This window comes from Equus asinus, chromosome 13, assembly GCF_041296235.1.
Source record: "Equus asinus isolate D_3611 breed Donkey chromosome 13, EquAss-T2T_v2, whole genome shotgun sequence".
NCBI classification, from domain to species: Eukaryota; Metazoa; Chordata; class Mammalia; order Perissodactyla; family Equidae; genus Equus; species Equus asinus.
This window is the reverse complement of record NC_091802.1, coordinates 3140838-3162537: the sequence shown is the minus strand read 5'-3', so window position 1 is coordinate 3162537 and position 21700 is coordinate 3140838.

The window sequence follows — 21700 nt, the reverse complement described above, 5'->3', positions numbered from 1 at the left end:
GCATTTCTCAGAACGTGTCCCTGTCCTTCGGCAACACATGACTGTATTCTTATTTTAAGTGACCCATGTTGAAACTGAGTTTACTAAAGCTTGGTGCATGATTGAGTCCTTACAAAGACGTCTCTGAAACAGTGTCATTAGCACTGTGCAGTGTATGTTCTGTTTTCTTTAGTGATACATGTTGAAAAACCATTCTTATCCAAGCTAGCTGTGTGCCACATTGAGTGTTGTGACTTCTCAGTGAGACACAGTGTTAAGTACTGAGTGCTGTTTGTACATCTTTCTTTAGTGACATATTTTGAGTCTCTGAATTTGAAAGGTAGTTGCATAATTGATTGGTTTTATGGTATCTCCGCAAGACATGTTTTAACCAACGTTTGGTGCACGCATTTCTTTCTTTCATAACATATGTGAAAACTCAGGGTTCAGCATAGCTCGGTGTGTGATTGATTCAGTATCATACTGTGCTTCTGAAACTGTGTGCTTAGCAACATGTGGTACTTGCATTCCTTTATTTAGTGATATTTGTATAAACTCTGTGCTTAACAGAGCCAGGGGCATGATTTTCACCATAGCGATGTCTCTGCGAAACCATGTGGTTATCGTTGTGTAGTCTTATACTCCATTTTCAGTGACATATGCTGAACACAGTGTTTTACTGAGCTATTTGCATAAATCAACGAGTATAGTGCTACATCTGTGAAATACTGTGTTTAGAAGTAGGGGATCATGAAATTCGTTCTTCTGTGATACCTCTATAAACACCGCATCGAGCAGAGTTAGGTGCAGAAGGACAGCCTGGCGCTGTCTGCGAGAAACAGTCCTCAGAAGTGCATAGTTCGTGTAATTCATACTTTGGCAATCCATGTTTAAAAACTTTGTAACAGAGCTAGGTGTGCGAGAGAATAAGCACCTTGGTATCTCTGTGAAACACCATGTATAAAAGGGTGCAGCTCACCTCCTTCATTCTTCAATGATACGTGTTGGAACCCTGTTTAACTGATCTGTGTGCGCGTGTGAAAGAGCATAGTGTTATCTATGCAAAACACATCACTTAGAAGTGATGTGGATCATGTATCTCACTCTTCCGTGACATGATTAAGCTCTGTGTTTTCACAGCTAGTCGTGTGAGTAACTGAGGATAGTGTTCCTCAGAAACCACTGAGTTCAGATGTGCGTGGTGGATGTAACGCATCCCTCTGGCTACAGGTTTGCACTCTGCGTCTAATCAGGCTGCGTGTGTGAGTGAAAGCACCTCATGTTATCTCTGTGAAAAACGGTGTTTAGAAGTGTGTGGTTCAGGTAATTCACTCTTCTATAAAAATGTTTAAACACTGTGTTTAGACTGCTAAATGCATATCTGTTTAACTGAGCTAGTTGCGTGAGTTGAGCACGATGTTACTTATGTTAAAAACTGTGTTCAGAAGGATGCAATTCACGTACTTCACGGTTCAGCCATACATGTTTAGACACTGTTTCACCTGTCTTGGTGTGTGAGTGAATAAGTATAGTGTTATATCTGTGAAATGCCCTGTCTAGAGCTTAGTGATTCGTGTAATTCATTCTTCTGTGATACATGGCTCAATTCTGTATTTTACAGAACTAAGCACGTGGGTGAATGTGCTCTGTAATCTCTCTGAGAAGTTGTATTTGATAGTTTGCATTTCATGCACTTCATTCTGCGATACGTGATTAAATACTATTTAAGACAGCTAGGTGAATGAATGAATCGGCATAATGTTATCTCTGTGAAACCCTATGTAGAAGCGTGTAGTTCAGGTAATTTGTTATTCTGTGATACATGTTTGAACATTGTGTTTAACAAACTAGTTGGGAAGGGTATGAAAATACTTGAGTAGAAGTATGTGGTTCAAGAACTTCATTCTTATAGGACACAAGTTTCAACTATAAATTTAAATGAAACAAGCGGCTGAGTGAATGAGCGTAGTGTTATATGTGGAACACTATGTTGACAGTGTGGTTCACTTACTCCGTTCTTCAGTGATACATATTTAATCTCTGTGTTTAACAGAACTAGGCATGTGAATGAACGGATATAGTGTTATATCTTTGAAAATCTGTGTTCAGAAGTCTGCGGTTCATGTGCTTCATTCATCCGTGGTGCCTGCTTAGGCTCTTTGATAACTGAACTAGGTGCACTATCTCTGTAAAACACTGTGTAAAAGGGTTTTTAAGCAAAACATGTTAAAACACTGTGTTTTATGAGTCTACATGTGTGAGAAAAATGGCAAACCAGGAAACCGCAAGCCCTAACAATCCTTAGTATGATTATCAGTCAATTTCTCAGCAGTAATCTTGGAAAGCAGAATGAGATGATATATTTAAAGTACTGAGTGGAAAACCTGTTATCTGAGAATTCTATACCCAGAAAAACTGTCCTTCAAAAATGAGGGAGAGTGCTTAACACTATTGAGCTGCACACTTAAAATGCTTAAGACGGTAAATTTTGTTGTGTATTTGTTTGTGTATTTTACCACAGTTAGAAATTTTTTTAATTGAAATTTAAAAGATGAAGGAGAAATTAAAACCTTCTTAGGTACACAAAAGTTGAAGGACTTTGTTACAACTAGACCCCCCTAAAAGAAATGCTGGCAGGAACCCTGCAGGTTGAAATGAAAGGACACTAGACAGTAACTTGAAGTTATACAAAGATATCAAGTTCTCTGGTAAAGATAAATACATGGACAAATACAAAAACCAGTATTATAGCAATTTTGGTTTGTAACTCCACTTTTTATTTTCTACAGGATTGAAAAGACAAATACATAAAAAATAATTATAAATCTCTGTTAATGGGTACACAATATATAAAGATGTAAGTTGTGACATCAATAACATAAAGTGCAGGGGTGGAGACATAAAGGAAGAGAGTTTTTGCATGCAATTGAAGTTAAATTGGTATCAATTCAAAATAGAGTGTTACAACTTTAGGATGTTACATGTAATCCCCACGATAACAACAAAGAAAATAGCTATGGAATATACACAAAAGAAAATAAGAGAATTGAAATGTGTCACTAAAAAAGCTAACTAAACACAAAGGAAGCCAGAAATGGAGGAAATGAAGGACAAAAAAAAACCCATAAGATACAGGAAAAAATAACAAAATGAGAAAAGTAAGCAATTCTTTATCAGTAATTACTTTAAACATAAATGGATTAAACTCTCTCATATAAAGGCAGAGATTGGCAGAATGGATTTTTCTTAAAAAGATCAAATTATATGCTCTTACAAAAGACTCACTTAACAGATGGTTCCTGACTTATGATTCAACTTATGATTTTTTGACTTTATGGAGATGTGAAAGTGATGCGCATTCAGTAGAAATCATACTTTGAATTTTGGTCTTTTCTCAGGCTAGCAATATGTATACAATACTGTCTCATGATTCTGGGCAATGGCAGTGAGCTGCAGCTCCCCATCAGCCATGCAATCATGAGGATAAACAACCAACACACTTACAACCATTCTGTACTCACATAACCATTCTGTTTTCTACTTTCAATAAACTACATGAGATATTCAACACTTATAAAATAGGCTTTGTGTTAGATGATTGTGCCCAACTGTAGGCTAACATAAGTGTTCTGAGTACACTTACGGTAGGTTTGGCTAAGCTATGATGTTTGATAGATTAGGTTTATTAAATGCATTTTAGGCTTGCAATAATTGCAATTTATGATGGGTTTATTGTGATATAACTTCATTGTAAGTTGAGAAGATCTGTGGATCCAAAGTCACAAATCTCTTGAAAATGAATGGAGAAGACATTCCATGCAAATAGTGGCCAAAAGAGAACTGAAATGGCTACATTAAGACCAGACAAAAAAGATTTTAAATCAAAGACTGCTCCAAGAGGCAAATAAGAACATTATATATTGACACAAGGGTCAATTCACAATAAGTTATAACAATTATAAACACATATGCACCAAACATCAAAATCAAAAACATATAAAGCAAATATTGACAGAATTGAATGGAGAAATAGACAGCTCTACAATAACAGTTGGAAACCTTAATATCCTACTTTGAGTATTGGACAGGATAACCAGAAAAGAGATCAACAAGGAAACAGGGATGTGAACAGCGCTCTGAACTAATTGGACCTCACGGACGTGTACAGAACAGTCTACCCAACAGCAGCAGACCCTGAGACACATTTTTCTCAGGTGCACATGGAATTTCTCAGAACAGCACATTTCTCATGTGTTCTTGAAGATAAACAATATGTTAGGCCGTAACTTTTTTAAAAGTTTAATAAATTTTAAAAGATCGAAATCATACCATGTGTTTTTTCTGATTACATGGTGTGAAGCTATACATCAATAATAGAAGGAAAACTGGAAATTTCACAAATATATGGAAATTAAACAACATACTCTTAAAAAAACCAATGGATTAAAGAAGAAATCACCAAAAAATTAGAAAATATTTTGAGACAAACCTGAAAACACACCATACCAGAACCTATGAGATGCAGCAAATGCACCGGTAAGAAAGAAATTTATAACTGTAAAGGTTTACATTTAAAAAGAAGAAAATTTTCAAACAAACAATCCAACTTCACATCTTAAGGAACTAGAAAAAAGAAGAACAAACTAAGCCAAATGCTAGCAGGAGGAAGAAAATAATAAAGATTCAAGTGAAGACAAATAAAATAGAGAATTTAAAAAATAGAGAACATCAATGAAACCAAAGTTGATGCTTTGAAAAGATCAACAAAACTGACAAATATTTAGCTAGACTGAATAAAAGTACAAGAGACAAGATCCAAATTACTAAAATCAGAAATGAAAGTGGAGACGTTACTACTGATTTTACATAAATTAAAAGGATCATAAGAGAGTACTACAAACAATTGTTCACCAACAACTTGGATAACCTAGAAGAAGTGGACAGATTCCTGGAAATACATAACCTTTCTATTTCATGAAGAAATAGAAAATCTGAATAGATCTATCACTACTAAGGAGATTGAATCGGTAATCAAAAACCTCCCAACAAAGAAAAGCCCAGGACCAGATGGTTCACTGGTGAATTCTGCCAAACATTTAAGTAAGAATTAACACCAATCCTCAAACCCTTCCAAAAAACTGAAGAGGAGGAAATACTCCCTAACTCATTTATGAGGCCAGAATTACTCTGATACCAAAGACAGAGAAAGACACTACGAGAAAACTACAGACCAATAACCTTGATTAATATTAATACAAAAAGTAACAAAATACTCGTGAATTGAATCCAATAGCATATTAAAAGGACTATACACCTGATCAAATGAGATTTATTTCTGGAATACAAGGAAGGTTCAACATATGAAAATCAATCACACTAATGGAATGAAGGAAAAAAATACATGACCATCACAGTTAATGCAGAAAAAGTATTTGATAAGATTCAGCATCTGTTCATGATAAAAACACTTGACGTATTAGGAATAGAAGGATAATCACCTCAACATATTAAAGGCCATATATGAAAAACTCACAGCATCACGTTCAATGATGAAAACTGAAAGCAAACAAGCCTGCTGTCACCATTTCCATTCAACAGAGTATCAGAAGTTCTAACCAGAGCAATTTGGTAAGAAAAGGAAATAAAATCATCCAAATTGGAAAGGAAGAAGTAAAATTATTTCTGTTTTCAGATGACCTGATCTTATATGTAAAAAAACCTGAATTTTCCACAAAAGACACTGTTAGAACTAATATGCAAAGTAAACAAAGTTGCAGGACCCAAAACAATACATAAAAATCAGTTGCATTTCTATGAGCTGACAGTGAACAATCTGAAATGGTAACTAAGATGACAGTTCCATTTACAATAGCATCGAAAAGGATAAAATACTTAGCAATAAACTTAACCAAGGAGGTAAAAAAATTGTACCCTGAAAACTACAAAAAACTACCAAAATAAATCAAAGAAGACATAAATAAACGTAAAGATGGCCTGCGTTCATGGATTGGCAGAGTTACTATTGCTAAGATGTCAATACTACCCACAGCAATCTACAGATTCAATGCAAGCCCTATCAAAATCTGAATGACTTTTTTTGAAGAAATATAAAAACTCATCCTAAAATTCATACGGAATTTTAAGGGACCCCAATAGCCAAAATAGTCTTGAAAGAAAAGAACAAAGTTGGAGACTCACACTTCTTGATTTCAAAAGTTACTGCAAAGCGACAGTAATCAAATGGTGTGAGACTGGCATAAAGACGTATAGACCCATAAAATAGAATAGGAAGCCCAGAGATAAACTCTCACATGGACAGCCAAATGACGTTTGACAGGGGTGCCAAGACCATTTAATGGGGGATGGATGGTCTTTTCACCAAAGGTTGTTGGAACAACTGGACATCCACAAATGAAAGAATGAAGTTGAACATTTACTTTACACCATATGCAAAAATTAACACAAAACGTATCAAAAACCTAAACTAATAACTATAACATTCTTAGAAGAAAACATAAGGGGAAAGCTTTACAACATTGGATTTGGCAATGATTTCTCGGATATAACACCAAAACCACAGGCAACAAAATAAAAAAATAGATAAGTTGGACTTTATCAAAATTTAAAGCTTTTGTGCATCAAAGGACACTATCAGCAGGGTGAAAGGGCAATCCACAGAAGGGAAGAAACATTTGCAAATCATATATCTGATAAGAGGTTAATATCCAGAATACGTAAAGAACTCCTAAAATTCAACAACAAAAAAATCAAAAGTCAAAAATGGGCAAAGTATTTGAATAGATATTTCTCCAGAGAAGATATACAGATAGAAAACAAGCACTTGAAAAGATGTTCAACGTTGCTAGTCATCAGGGAAATGCAAATCCAAACCACTTCACACTGAGCCAGTCCTGATGGTCTAGTGGTTAAAGTTTGGTGCTCTCACCACTTCAGTGGCCTGGGTTTGCTTCCCAGGCACGGAACCACACCACTTGTCTGTCAGTAGCCATGCTGTGGCAGCAGCTCACATAGAAAAACTAGAGGGGCCATCCCCGTGGCTGAGTGGTTAAGTTCGCGCACTCCACTGCAGGTGGCCCAGTGTTTCATTGGTTCGAGTCCTGGGCGCAGACATGGCGCTGCTCATCAAGCCAGGCTGAGGCGGTGTCCCACATGCCACAACTAAAAGGACCCACAATGAAGAATACACAACTATGTACTAGGGGGCTTTGGGGAGGGCAAAAAAAGGAAGATTGGCAACAGATGTTAGCTCAGGGTGAATCTTTCCCTGCAACAACAGCAACAACAACACTCACTTCACACCTGCCAGGATGGCTACTGCAAAAAAGGAAAACAAAAGTGAGAATAACACGTGTTGGCGAGGGTGTGGAGAAACCCTTTTGTAGACGTGGTTGGAACGGTTATGCATCTCTGGGGAATGTAAAATGGCGCAGCTGCTGTGGTAAACAGTATGGCAGTTCCTTGAACATTTAAACAGAATTACCAAATGATCCCACCATTTCATTTCTAAGTATATACTCAAAAAAATTGAAAGCAGTGGTTCAGATAGATATTTGAACACCAATGCTAATAACAATAGCCAAAAGGTGGAAACAATCCAAACGTCATCAACAAATGAATGAGTAAACATAATGTGATATATACGTGCAATAGAATATTAATTAGCCTGAAAAGGGACTGAAATTTGCATACATGCTACAATATAAATTAATACTGAAAATATTATGCTAAGTGAAATAAGCCAGATGCAAAAGGACCAATATTGTATATCCCACTTATATGAGGTGAATAGAATAGGCAAATTCATAGAGGCAGAAAACAGAATAATTATTACCAAGGGCTGGGGGGGAGGGAGAATGGGGAGTTATGGTGATAAACGTTCTAGAGACAGATGGTGATGATGGTTGAACAACACTGTGAGTTGCTTAATGACATTGAACTCTACAACGAAAAATAGTTAAAATTGTAAGCTTTGTGCAGTGTATCTTTTACCACAATAAACAAAATCCTATAATTCAGAGAACAGCAAGAGTCTGTGGCATTTGAGCCACAGCTTGTTTCTTCTCCTCTGTCTCCCTATCTCACCTTGTTGGAAACTCCACTCCCAAGAGTGTGTCCAAAAGTACAGGGCTCCCTCTCTCCTCAGCTCCCAGTCAAGGGTCACCTGATCTCACCAGGGTCAGGCCACAGCATTTCTCATCCTCTCCAACTCCAGGCTGAAGCAGCTAAATTCCTGACAAGTATAGTTGAGAGGTCGGGGGCTCTTTTCCTCCATGCAGCCCTCACCAAAAGGATGAAGACTCTAGCCCAGGGACAGCAGCAAGAACACTGGGGCCCTGATCATCCTCACTCCAGCTTGCTCATAGGGCAAAGGTTCTGATACCAAACCTCTTAATCTCAAGTTCGTGTGCCCAATGAGCAGTAAGCCAACCACTGAGACATGTGCTGGGAGATGGAGAGAGGCTCATTCGAATTGGCCAAAATGAAAAGGCAGGAAGATAAGTTCTCTCAAATATGCCTTAATAAAGAAGAAAGCAGAGGGTCTTTATAGAGCTAAGAGGCTTAGGAGGAGGAGTTTCAAAGAAACAAAGGGGAAATCCATGTTTCTTTCACTCCAGATAAGCCCTTGGGAAATCAGACTTCTGGGCATCGACAGTAGCTGGGGGTTGTTTATCTGGTGATTCTAAGTTCCTTGAAGACATTCTTTTTCGTCCGCAAAACAAGCTCATAAATCCTTGTGACCCTTGAGTCACCCCTCGAGTTAAACAAGAAACTAGCAAACTAACAAGATTAACTTCTTTTCATCTGTGTCTGTGTTGGGAACAAGGTTGAAGGTTTATCCTATTATTACATACCTGGCTCCAGTTCCATACCGAGGGAGGCAAGCAGAGAAGACCAGAGGCTACCGTCTGCTCAAAACCCAAAGCAGTAGCTCAGACACTTTGCCCAGGGGAAGAGCAGACCATAAGAAAAGAGAGCCCCAAGCTCTCCCCAAAGGAGTTGACTTTTATTTGAAACAGAGTTTGGAAAAGTTCAATCATAAGAGCACTCTTGAAAACAAATCTCCTCTTAATTTAGAGGAGCAAGCTAAATCATAGGCCATGTGGTTCACTGGAGAGAACTAGGGAAAGTGACAGCTAAGGTCATAACAAACCTCAAAGCCTGGCCTCAAAAATTACCCCCTGCCAGCATTTGACTGGGTCAGATTGCTGAGGAATTTGTGCCCCAGGGCATCGTTAAAAACAATAGAGCAATCAGCTGGTAATTAGTGGAGCCTAAGGGCTGGGTGTGATACAAAAAATGAGTCACACAGCTAAACAGAGAAATCAAAGAAAGAGTAATGAAAGAGAGCCCTGCAGAAACCACTGCCATTCCAGGGTGACTGTGCACAGCCCCAAGGCTGAGCCTCTAAGAAGGGACACCAAAGGCTGCACATGGCAGTGGGTAGAGTGGAGGGGGAGAAACTTCATTAAAACACACTAGCCAAGTCACAAAACAAATAAAAAGAAAACAACAACAGAAGCGAGTCCCGTAGAGGGGGCAGGGGGATCAGTATCCAGAGTTACTGCGATGTGTTACCAAAAATGTTCAATTTTTATTAAACTTGTTTTTTAAATAAGACATGCAGAGAAACTGGAAAGTAACATTCATACACAGGGAAAAAGCAGGCAACAGAAATGGCCTATGAAAGGGACCAGATATCATATTTAACAAACAGAGACCTCAAAGTTGCCATTATAAATATTTTTAAAGGAAACCACGCTTAAAGAAGTAAAGGAAAGATCAATTTCTGGCATGACAGCATGAGGAGCTCCACCGACCCCCTCCTCAGTGGAACTGGTGAAAATTATTTAACAAATTTTTAAAAAAATTTTTATTGAGTTAATGATAGGTTACAATCTTGTGAAATTTCAGTTGTACATTATTGTCTGTCAGTCGTGTTGTGGGTGCACCACTTCACCCTTTGTGCCCACCCCCCACCCCACCTTTCCCCTGGTAGCCACTAATCTGTTCTCTTTGTCTACATTTTTAAATTCCTCATATGAGTGGAGTCATACAGAGATTGTCCTTCTCTAGCTGGCTTATTTCACTTAACATAATTCCCTCAAGGTCCATCCATGTTATTGCAAATGGAATGATTTTGTTCTGTTTTGCAGCTGAGTAGTATTCCATTGTATATATGTACCACATCTTCTTTATCCATTCGTCTGTTGATGGGCACTTAGGTTGCTTCCACATCTTGGCTATTGTAAATAATGCTGCAATGAACATTGGGGTGCATAGGACTTTTGGGATTGCTGACTTCAAGCTCTCTGGATAGATACCCAGTAGTGGGATGGCTGGATCGTATGGTAGTTCTATTTTTAACTTTTTGAGGAATCTCCATACTGTTTTCCATAGTGGCTGCACCAGTTTGCATTCCCACCAGCAGCATATGAGGGTTCCTTTTTCTCCACAACCTCTCCAACATTTGTTACTATTAGTTTTAGTTATTTTTGTCATTCTAATGGGTGTAAGGTGATATCTTAGTGTAGTTTTGATTTGCATTTCCCTGATGATCAGCGATGATGAACATCTTTTCATGTGCCTATTGGCCATCCGTGTATCTTCTTTGGAGAAATGTCTGTTCATGTCTCCTGCCCATTTTCTGATCGGGTTGTCTGATTTTTTGTTGTTGAGTTGTGTGAGTTCTTTATATATTATGGATATTAAGCCTTTGTCAGATATATGACTTGCAAATATTTTTTCCCAGTTAGTGGGTTGTTTTTTTGTTTCAATCCCGTTTTCCTTTGCCTTGAAGAAGGTCTTTAGTCTGATGAAGTCCCATTTGTTTATTCTTTCTATTGTTTCCCTTCTCTGAGAAGACATGGTGTCCGAAAAGATCCTTTTAATAATGATGTCAAAGAGTGCACTGCCTACATTTTCTTCTAGAAGCCTTATGGTTTCAGGTCTCCCTTTTAGGTCTTTGATTCATTTTGAGTTTACTTTGGAGAATGGTGAAAGAGAATGGTCAATTTTCATTCTTTTACATGTGGCTTTCCAGTTTTCTCAGCACCATTTGTTGAAAAGACTTTCTTTTCTCCATTGTATGCCCTCAGCTCCTTAGTTGAAGATAAGCTGTCCATAGATGTGTGGTTTTATTTCTGAGCTTTCAATTCTGTTCCGTTGATCTGTGCACCTGTTTTTGTACCAGTACCATGCTGTTTTGATTACTGTAGCTTTGTAGTATGTTTTGAAGTCAGGGATTGTTGATGCGGGGTCGGTGAGCCGAGGAGTCGAAAGAAAGATTTCTTAGACTCTTAAGATCTGGCAGTAGTGCTCTTTTATTTAGAGAGTAGAATAGCATAGGGACAGGACCCATGGGCAGTCAGAGTTTCTGCTGCCGCTGCTTCTGCTGCCCCCGCTGGCATGGGGACAGGGCCCATGGGCAGGTAGAGCCACTGCTGCTGCCCCGAGTTGAGGGTTAGGGCTAAATTTAAGGCATAGGTATATGATTCATCTCTTTACAAGACAAAGGAAAGAACATGAAAAAAGTTAAAATGGTATCAGTGCAGGTGGGGTCTGGTCGTTGGGTGATCCCATGACTTTTAGACAAGAATCAAATCGGATTAAGTAAAGGTTAGAAAGGTTAGACGCCACCACCCTAAACCAGTTACATGAGATTGCCAGACAGCAACCAACTTAAGTTCTTGCCTTCCCCATTAAGAGTTTCTAGGGACAAGGTCATCTCTCCTCTTCTTCCTGGTACAGAGAGGGAGGCACCTTTTACAGATAGAGATTTACCTTACAAATGTAAATGTGTCCCAATAAGGGCAAGTTCCATTTCCCAGAGCCTCCTTCCCTGTCCCAGTTTGTCAAAAGCAATCAGCCCCAAACAATCCCGATGGGAAAGAGACATATCTTGGGGTGGCCAATTTCAGGTCCCTACAAGGTCACCCCCCCTTCCTTCACAAACGCAAATGTCTCAAAAAGGCAAGCAAAATTCCAGTCCTTGGAGCCTGCTTCTCATCTGTAGTTTTAAAAGTAACCAGCCTAAAAATCCTCATCATAAGCCGTTTTAAAATTAAGCAGCCTAAAAATCCTCATCAATTGTGATGCCTCCCGTTTTGTTCTTTTTTCTCAGGATTGCTTTAGCAATTCGGGGTCTTTTGTTGCCCCCTATGAATTTTAGGATTCTTTGTTCTAATTCTGTAAAGAATGTCATTGGGATTCTGATTGGGATGGCGTTGAATCTGTAGATTGCTTTAGGTAGAATGGACATCTTAACTATGTTTATTCTTCCAATCCATGTGCATGGAATGTCTTTCCATCTCTTTATGTCGTCATCCATTTCTTTCAGAAAAGCCTTGTAATTTTCGTTGTATAGGTCTTTCACTTCCTTAGTTAAATTCACCCAAAGTATTTCATTATTTTTGTTGCGATTGTGAATGGTATTGTGTTCTTCAGTTCTTTTTCTGTTAGTTTGTCATTAGAATATAGAAATGCTACTGATTTATGCAAATTGATTTTATACCCTGCAACTTTGCTGTAGTTGTTGATTACTTCTAAAAGTTTTCCAATGGATTCTTTGGGGTTTTCTATATATAAGATCATGTCGTCTCCAAACAGTGAGAGTTTCACTTCTTCCCTCCCTATTTGGATTCATTTGTTCCTTTTTCTTGCCTGATTGCTCTGGCCAGGACCTCCAGTACTATTTTAAATAAGAGTGGTGATGGAGGGCATCCTTGCCTCATTCCTGTTTTCAGAGGGATGGTGCTCAGTTTTTGCCCATTAAGTATGATGTTGGCTGTGGGTTTGTCATATATGGCCTTTATTATGTTGAGGTAGTTTCCTTCTATGCCCATTTTGTTCAGAGTTTTTATCATAAATGGCTGTTGGATCTTGTCAAATGCCTTCTCTGCATCTATTGAGATGATCATGTGGTTTTTATTCCTCAGTTCGTTCATGTAGTGTATCACGTTGATTGATTTGCAGATGTTGAACCATCCCTGTGTCCCTGGTATGAATCCCACCTGATCATGATGTATGATCCTTTTGATGAATTGCTGAATTCTGGTTGCCAAAATTTTGTTTAGAATTTTTGCATCTATGTTCATCAGTGATATTGGCCTGTAGTTCTCTTTTGTCGTGCTGTTCTTGTCAGGCTTTGGTATCAGAGTGATGTTGGCCTTGTAGAATGTGTTAGGAAGTATTCCATCCTCCCTAATTTTTTTGAATAGTTTGAAAAGGATAGGTATTAAATCCTTGCTGAAAGTTTGGTAGAATTCCCCAGGAAAGCCACCTGGTCCTGGGGTTTTATTCTTTGGGATGCTTTTGATTGCTGTTTCAATCTCTTTCCTTGTGATTGGTCTGTTCAAATTGTCTGCTTCTTCTTGACTAAGCTTTGGGAGATTGTAGGTGTCCAAGAATTTATCCATTTCCTCTAGATTATCCATTTTGTTGGCATATAGTTTTTTGTAGTATTCTCTTATAATCCGTTGTATTTCTGTGCAGTCTGCTGTTATTTCTCCTCTTTCATTTCTGATTTTGTTTATTTGAGCTTTCTCTCTTTTTTTCTTTGTAAGTCTGGCTAGGGGTTTGTCAATTTTATTTATCTTCTCAAAGAACCAGCTCTTTGTTTCATTGATCCTTTCTACTGCCTTTTTCATTTCAAAAGCATTTATTTCTGCTCTGATTTTTATTATTTCTCTCCTTCGGCTGACTTTGGGCTTTGTTTGTTCTTCTTTCTCTAATTCGGTTAGGTGTAGTTTAAGATTGCTTATTCTGGATTTTTCTTGTTTGTTAAGATGTGTCTGTATTGTGATGAATTTTCCTCTTAATACAGCTTTTGCTGTATCCCATATGAGTTGGTATGGCATATTATCATTTTCATTTGTCTCCAGGTATTTTTTTATTTCTTCTTTAATTTCTTCAATGATCCATTGCTTGTTCAATAGCGTATTGTTTAGTCTCCACATCCTTGTGCCTTTCTCAGCTTTTTTCTTGTAATTAATTTCTAGCCTTATAGCATTATGATCAGAGAAGATACTTGTTATTATTTCAATTTTTTTAAATTTGTAGAGGCTTGCCTTGTTTCCTAACATGTGGTCTATCCTTGAGAATGTTCCATGCGCACTTGAGAAGAATGTGTATTCTGCTGTTTTGGGATGAAGTGTTCTATATATGTCTATTAAGTCCAATTGTTTTAGCTTTTCGTTTAGCTCCACTATTTCCTTGTTGATTTTCTGTCTGGATGATCTGTCCATTCATGTGAGTGGGGTGTTGAGGTCCCCTACTATTATTGTGTTGTTTTTAACATCTTCCTTTAGGTCTGTTAATAGTTGCTTTATGAACTTTGGTGCTCCTGTGTTGGGTGCATAGATATTTATAAGTGTTATTTCTTCTTGATGAAGTGTCCCTTTGATCATTATATATTGTACCTCTGTGTCTCTCTTTACCCACCTTATCTTGAAGTCTGTTTTGTCTGATATAAGTATTGTGACATCTGCTTTCTTTTGTTTGCTATTAGCTTGGAGTATTGTCTTCCACCCCTTCACTCCGAGCCTGTGTTTGTCCTTGGAGCTGAGGTGTGTTTCCTGGAGGCAACAAATTGTTGGATCTTGTTCTTTAATCTACTTTGCCACTCTGTGTATTTTTATCAGAGAGTTCAATCCATTTACATTGAGGGTGATTATTGATGCATGAGGGCTTAATGCTGTCATTCTGTTGCTCGTTATCTGGTTTTCTTGCATTACCTTTGTTTCTCATTCTGTGTGTTTTAGCTTACCCATTGACTTCTGCAATTTCTTATGCTGGGTTTCTTAGATTTTTCCTTATTTATGTTTTGTGTCTCTGTTCTGTTTTTCAGTTTAGTGGCTACCCTGAAGTTTGTATTCAGATTCTCGTGTATAACATAGTCCATTTTCTAGTGGTCTCTTACTTCCTTAGCCTAGACTGGTTCAGTCCCTTTCCTCCTCCCCTCCTAAATTATTATTTTCATCTCTTATTCCAGTTCGTGTTATGAGTTTGTGGTTAGAGTGATAAGATCGTCTTTGCTTTGGTGGTTTCCTTCCCTTTATCCTAATGCTATAGTTGAATATTTGCTATCCTATTCTGGTTCTATCTATTTGTCCCTACTCTGTGTTTTGTGACCCCTTTCTCCTTTTTTTTCTTTTTTCAGGTATGAGAGCCTTCTTGAGGATTTCTTGTAGTGGAGGACTTTTGGTTACAAATTGCCTTAACTTTTGTTTGTCTGGAAAAGATTTAATTTCTCCCTCATATCTGAAGGTAATTTTTGCTGGATAGAGTATTCTTGGCTGAAGATTTTTATCTTTTTAAAGTCTTGAATATGTCATTCCATTCTTTCCTAGCTTGCAAGGTTTCTGTAGAGAAATCCACTGAAAGTCTGATAGGAGTTCCTTTGTAGGTTATTTTCTTCTGTCTTGCTGCCCTGAATATTCTTTCTTTGTCATTCATTTTTGCCATTTTTACTACTATATGCCTTGCGGTAGGTCTTTTTACATTGACAAATCTAGGAGATCTGAAAGCTTCCTCCACACACATTTCTCCCTCAATCCCTAGATTTGAGAAGTTCTCCTTTATAATTTTGTTAAGCACACTTTCTGCTCCATTTTCCTTTTCCACACCCTCCGGTATTCCGATAATTCTTAAATTGGATTTCTTCATTGAATCTGCTAGTTCTCACTGATTATTTTCATTTTTTTAAATTCTTAGTTGTCTTTGTTCCTCTGTCTGGAGCCATTCAGCCTGTCTATCTTCGATTATGCTAATTTGCTCCTCTATGGTGTCTACATGTGCATTCAGGGACTACGTATTCTGTTTTATCTGATCCATTGTATTTTTCATCTCTAATATTTCTGGTTGATTCTTCTTTATAGTTTCTATCTCTTTTGTGAAGTAACTCCAGAACTCGTTGACTCATTTCTCTATAATTCCCTTTACCTCATTGGGTTTTTTGATGATAGCTACTCTGAACTCATTTTCACTTAGTTTACCTATTTCCAAGTCCTCAGGACTTAATTCTGTGTTTCTACTGTTTTCCTTCTGGTCTGGAACTTTTATAAATTGCTGGATGGTAGAGGAGCGGTTTTTGCGCATGATGCTATTATTCGGTTGCAGTTACAGCCTGTCACCACTAGATGCGGGTCGAGAGCCACGCATTCTGAGCCCTCCACCTTCAGCTGTGATGGTGGCGTGCACCGTGGGTTGGGGGAGGAGGGGCACTTTCTCTCGCCTGCCGACCTGGATTCCGATCAGCTCTAACTTTCTCATGTCCCGGGTCCCTGGCTTGATGGGGTCCCCACACATGGAAGCTTTCCCCCGTTAGAGGGTTTCCACTGCACAGGTGGTGGGAGTCCTGGACGATCCCCAGACACGCGGCCCCTCCCCTGCTCCTTCCGTCACTTGCAGCAGCAATCCCAGACTCTAGGGGAGGAAGCAAAGTTCTCTCTTACCCCGTCCCAGCTCCTCCGAGAGCGGCTGCAGCCTCTCTGACCTCTGTCGTTTTGCTGCTGTGGGTCTCTGATGATCTCTGTATTAGAGTTATTAGTTGAAATTCAGTTCTTCCGGGTTTTGGTTGTAGTTTGGAGGGGAGAGAGTCCCGGGTCAGCTCACCCCGCCATTTTGCTGATGTCACTCTGCCTAAAGTTTTTCAAAAATCATTCAAAGCCTATAGAAATGATCCTAATGGCAAACAGCAAGGGAAGAAATATCTATTCAAGAAAACCTATGAAAATTTGGTAAGAAATGTGAGTCTATGACATTTGAACCAAGACTGCACCTCCCTTTTTCTCTCCCCATTCAGAAATTCCACTCCAGACAGCTGCAGCCCAAAACACAGGACTCCCTCTCCCTCAGACAAGAACACAAGGCCCCTCTTCCCACAACTCACAGCCTGAGGGTTTTCTTCCCAGGAGGTGCAGGACTTGAGTGTCTCCTGTCCTGCCCCAGCCACCTGTTACTGAAGCTAAGTCCCAGCTGAGTGTGTTTGGGGGCACCCTTCTTCTGTTCAGGCCCTGTTCATGGAATGAAGGCTCTACCTTGGGCATAATGCACTGAGAATAACGGGGCCCCAATCGCCCTTACCTCAGCTTGTGAAATGATGGTTCCACACCAGGAAAGGGAGGCTGAGAGGACTTCAGGCTCCTGCCCCACCCCAGCTCCTGGAGTGGGAGTGTCACTCAGAGAGAAGCTTTCCATTGTCCCTGCCCCTACCTCCAGAGCCCTAGATCAGAGATTTTCGCTGTGGGGGGAGCAAGTCATAAAACATGTAACTCCTATTCTCTTCTCAAATGATGTGACTTTGTTTGCAACAAAGTGACAAGAAATTTTCACATCTTGAGGTATACGGGGTAGGTATTCTGGCCTGAACTAAAGCCTGACTTATGGCCTATCAAACATACATTGTACATCTGCTCTAACCATTAATATGAAGAATGCGTTAGACATTATCCCAAAGGCAAAGGGTGCATCTTTTCTTTCCTACAACTGCCAGTATCAGTAGTCCTGAAGATGTTTCCTTTCCGGGACATCAGGGTCATGTTGACCTGCTAATCTGCAACTGAATACCTCTTTGAAACTTTGATGAATATACATCTTGGGCATGTTTGATGTATGTCCTAAGAGGTATAAAACTGCACTGAAAACCATGCTTCTCTGGAGCTCTTTCTTCCTTTGTGAAGGCTGCTTTCCCAGGTTGTAATCCTCAGCTTGGCTCAAGAAAAATTCACCTTATTGCTCCTATCCACAGAATGGTCATTGGTTATTTGCATCAAGAAAAGCACGGAGTTCAAGCCTAACATGCTCTCAAGAATGGAGGTGGCTGTGAAGAAAGGCAATAGGGAGAAGATTCATGGGTTTAATGAAAATACAGGCTCAACTGTGGACTAGCTGGTTTGCAGGAGGGAATGGAAGGGTAACACAAGTAGGAGGAGTCCCTCTAAGGTCAGAACAAACATCAAAAACTGACATCAGAAATTATTCCTTCCATGGAGACAAACTATGATTGGATTCGTTTGTAGAACAATTTACGCCCCAGGACATGGTTGAAAACAGTAGAGCAATCAGCCAACAACTAGTGAAATTAAGAGCTGGGTGTGGACAGGGCAAGAGGGGAAGAGAGCCCTACCAACACCACTGTCATTCCAGGGTGACTGTGGACATACTCAAAGCGGCATCTTTCTGAGGAGCAACAGAGGAGATTTTACACTCTGTGTGTGTGTGTATGTTGGGGGTAGGGGTGGGGCAGCACAATAGACTTCAGTGAAACAATCCGGCCAGTCACTAAAAAATAAACAAGCAAGTGATAATAACAAGCCCCAGAGGAGGGAAAGAAGTACCTAAGGTTGCTCCAATATATTATAAAAAATTTCTAGTTTCCAACAAAAAAAATATGAGCCAAAGAAATAAGAAAGTATGACCCATACATCCCAAAAGAGCAGCAAGAAAACTGCCTGTGAGAGTAGCAAGATGACTTAACAGAAAAACCTCAAAGGAGTCATTATAAATACATTCACAGAACTAAAGGAAACCGTGAGTAAAGAAGTAAAGGAAGGTATGATGACAATGTGGCATCAAATAGAAAATATCAATAAACAGACAGAAATTACTTTAAAGGAACCAAATGGACATTCTAGAGTTGAAAAGTACAATAACTGAAATAAAGAATTCACTAGAGGGGCTCAACAATATACTTGAACTGGTAAAAGAAAGAATTAGTGATTTTGAAGATAGATTGAGAGAAACGAAAGCCAAAAGAGAGAGAGAAAAAAGAATAAAAACAAATGAACAAAACCTCAGAGAACCTTGGAACAATATTAAATGCAACAACATAGATGTGATAGGAAGACCAGAAGGAAAGTTGAGAGAGACAGCAGCAGACAAAAATATTTGAAGAAATAGAGGCTGAAGACTTCCAAAATTTACTGAAAAAACAATAAAATACACATTCAGGAAGCTCAAAGAAGTAAAGGAAGATAGGAAGACAATGTCCCATCAAATAGCGAATAATAATGAATAAATAGAAATTATATACAAGAATCAAATGAAAATTCTGGAGTTAAAAAGCACAATGAGCAAAATGAAAATTTTGTTAGAGGGGCTCAACAGCAGATGTGGACTAACAGAAGAAAGAATCAGAAAACTTGAAGATAGATCAATGGAGATCGTGCAACTGAAGAACAGAGAACACAGAATGAACGATACTGAACAGGGCCTCTGAGCAATGTGGCATATGCTTAAGCACACCAATATACATGTAATGGGGGTGCCAGGGTAGAGGAGAAAGAGTTGTGGTTGGGCTAATTTACCACAATAACAAGTAAGTAAGTGAGTTGGTTATCTTTTATTATTTTTTGGCCTCTTCTCCTTACTCCTCACACTAGCCTGTTTTGTGATAGAATGCTCCTGTTTTTTGCATATTGGGAAACTGAGGCACAGAAAGCCATATTGAACGGGACAGGGTACGCAGCAGATAAGTGGCAGAGCCGGAACCCTGCCCAAGCCCACTCCACAGCCTGCACACTCATGTGTACGGTAGACTTATCAGTGCCCTTGAGCTGACGCCCTGGGAACACGGGTGTGACTGACCAAGCTGGGCTTTTTACCAGCTGGAGGCAAGGAGGATGCCCGCCATGGGAGCGCGGTGGGCGTTAGTGAGGGCGTTAGAGATAGCCCGTTCCAGGACCTGGGTGTGGGTGGGTGATCTGAGGGAGGAGCTAAGGAAGTGGGGGATTTGCTGTAGATTGAGTGCTGTTAGAAAGCAGGGGACAGTTCTATGATTGAGCTCTTTCTAGGTGACACGGTGACCCTATTTGCGTCTGTTTTTAGACAAAATTATGAAGCAGCCTTGTTTTGCTTCATTTAATCCTGGTCTCTGAGTAACCTCGGTAAACTCCGAGGTTGATAGTCTGTGAGAGTTTTTATGTCCCACAGAACAAAAGGGGCTGGCTGAGAGCCTCAGGCAGACTCAGGATCATATTGAGATCTAGCTACGAATGTCAGATCAGTTCCCGGTGTCAGGGGCAGCTTTTTTGTCTCCCAGTTCCTCTTTTGGCCAAGGACAAATGACGTCAGGCCTCAGGACATTAATTCATGGTGTAAATTTTTACCCTCGTCAAGATTTTGTTGATGAAGATCAGAAGTGTGTGCATGAAACACCCTCTGTAGTTGGTCCAAGGCTAATCTCTGCTTTCTTTCTGTCGTAGGATGAGTTGTTGAACCATCTGATGTGACAACGGCTGTGTAGAAGCATTTAAAGCTCTGGACAGGGCATATAAACCAGCTGTAAAATAGGCAATTAACACAAACAAAATGGCAATTAACGCTTGCAATGGGTTCCAGAATCTAGCTGAGTCTGTTTTAGACACTCTGGTCCTTTTTCTTTCAGCTTAGTCACCGACTGCTCTATCTGCCCTGGAGGACTTAGGTAGGCGTAACAAGAAGTATTTGCTGGAGCACTAACCCCCCTTCACTAGCTGAGAACAAATCAAAGCCTGCATGATTGTCCGTGACGCTTTAGTGCATGATGCATTTAGATTAGTTTGTTGGGCCTTCGGAACAGAAGTGCCATCATTTCTGACTTTTGTGAAGGTTAGAGACAAGTTTGAACCACCTTTTCTAGCTGTTTTATTCCCTTTGCGGGATTGTATTTGTAGAGTATGCATGAACAGGGAACCACTTATCCCTTCTATAAGCTTTTTAAAAAATAACTTGTGTTTATTTTGTTTTAGAAGCTTCTGGATACTCTTTTCAGGACCTATGATCGACTGGAGGGCGGTAGTTTTCAACATCTGGATACCTCCAACAATTGCTCAGAATATACGGGATAAGTTAGAATATTGTAGACAAGTATAAGGCTGATGTCCACATGAGAGGTAATATCCTACTGGAGTCCACATTATATTGGGAGTATAAATATCCTTTATTATAATAAGAATGAGTAATTGGACATGTGTTTCTAGATTTATGGTGCCTTGAGCCTTCACTGATACCAATACAGTATTTCAAAGTGGCCTTTTGCTTAGTGCTCCTGAGGTTTTTTTCACCCAGCAATCTGACTTGGAACTTGTAGACTGAACAATTGTTGGCGCTCATTCAGGGCTAGGAAGAGTTCCAGCACGGAAAGACATTGTAAGACACGGGGCTAGATACTGTCTTCCTTGAAAGACTGTTGTACTTTGTTCTGGAGTACAGCTAAGCTACTAGAGATCAGTTTGATCCTTTCAAGCTGTCTGTTAGCAGAAAATCCCACACTTTTTAAGGAGTTCAGCAATACATTGGGCCAAACAACGTAAAAGTCACAATGTCTAGCTCCAATTAAAAATCAATAGGCATATCTCATAAAGGAGGGAAATACTGACATGAGCCGCTACATGGATGAACCTTGAAGACATTACGCCCAGTGAAACTAGCCAGTCACAAAAGGACAAATACTGTATGATTCCACTTATGTGAGACACCCAGGATAGTTAAATTCATGGAGAGAGAAAGTAGAAGGGTGGGTGCCAGGGGCTGGGGGAGGGGATGAGGAGTTAGTGTTTAATGGGGACAGAGTTTCAGTTTTTTAAGATGGAAAAAGTTCAGAGACGAATAATGGTGATGGCTGCACAACAATGTGAATGTTCTTAATGCCACTGAACAGTATACTTAGAAATGGCTAAGATGGTAAGTTTCATGTTATATATATTTTACCAATATTTAAAAT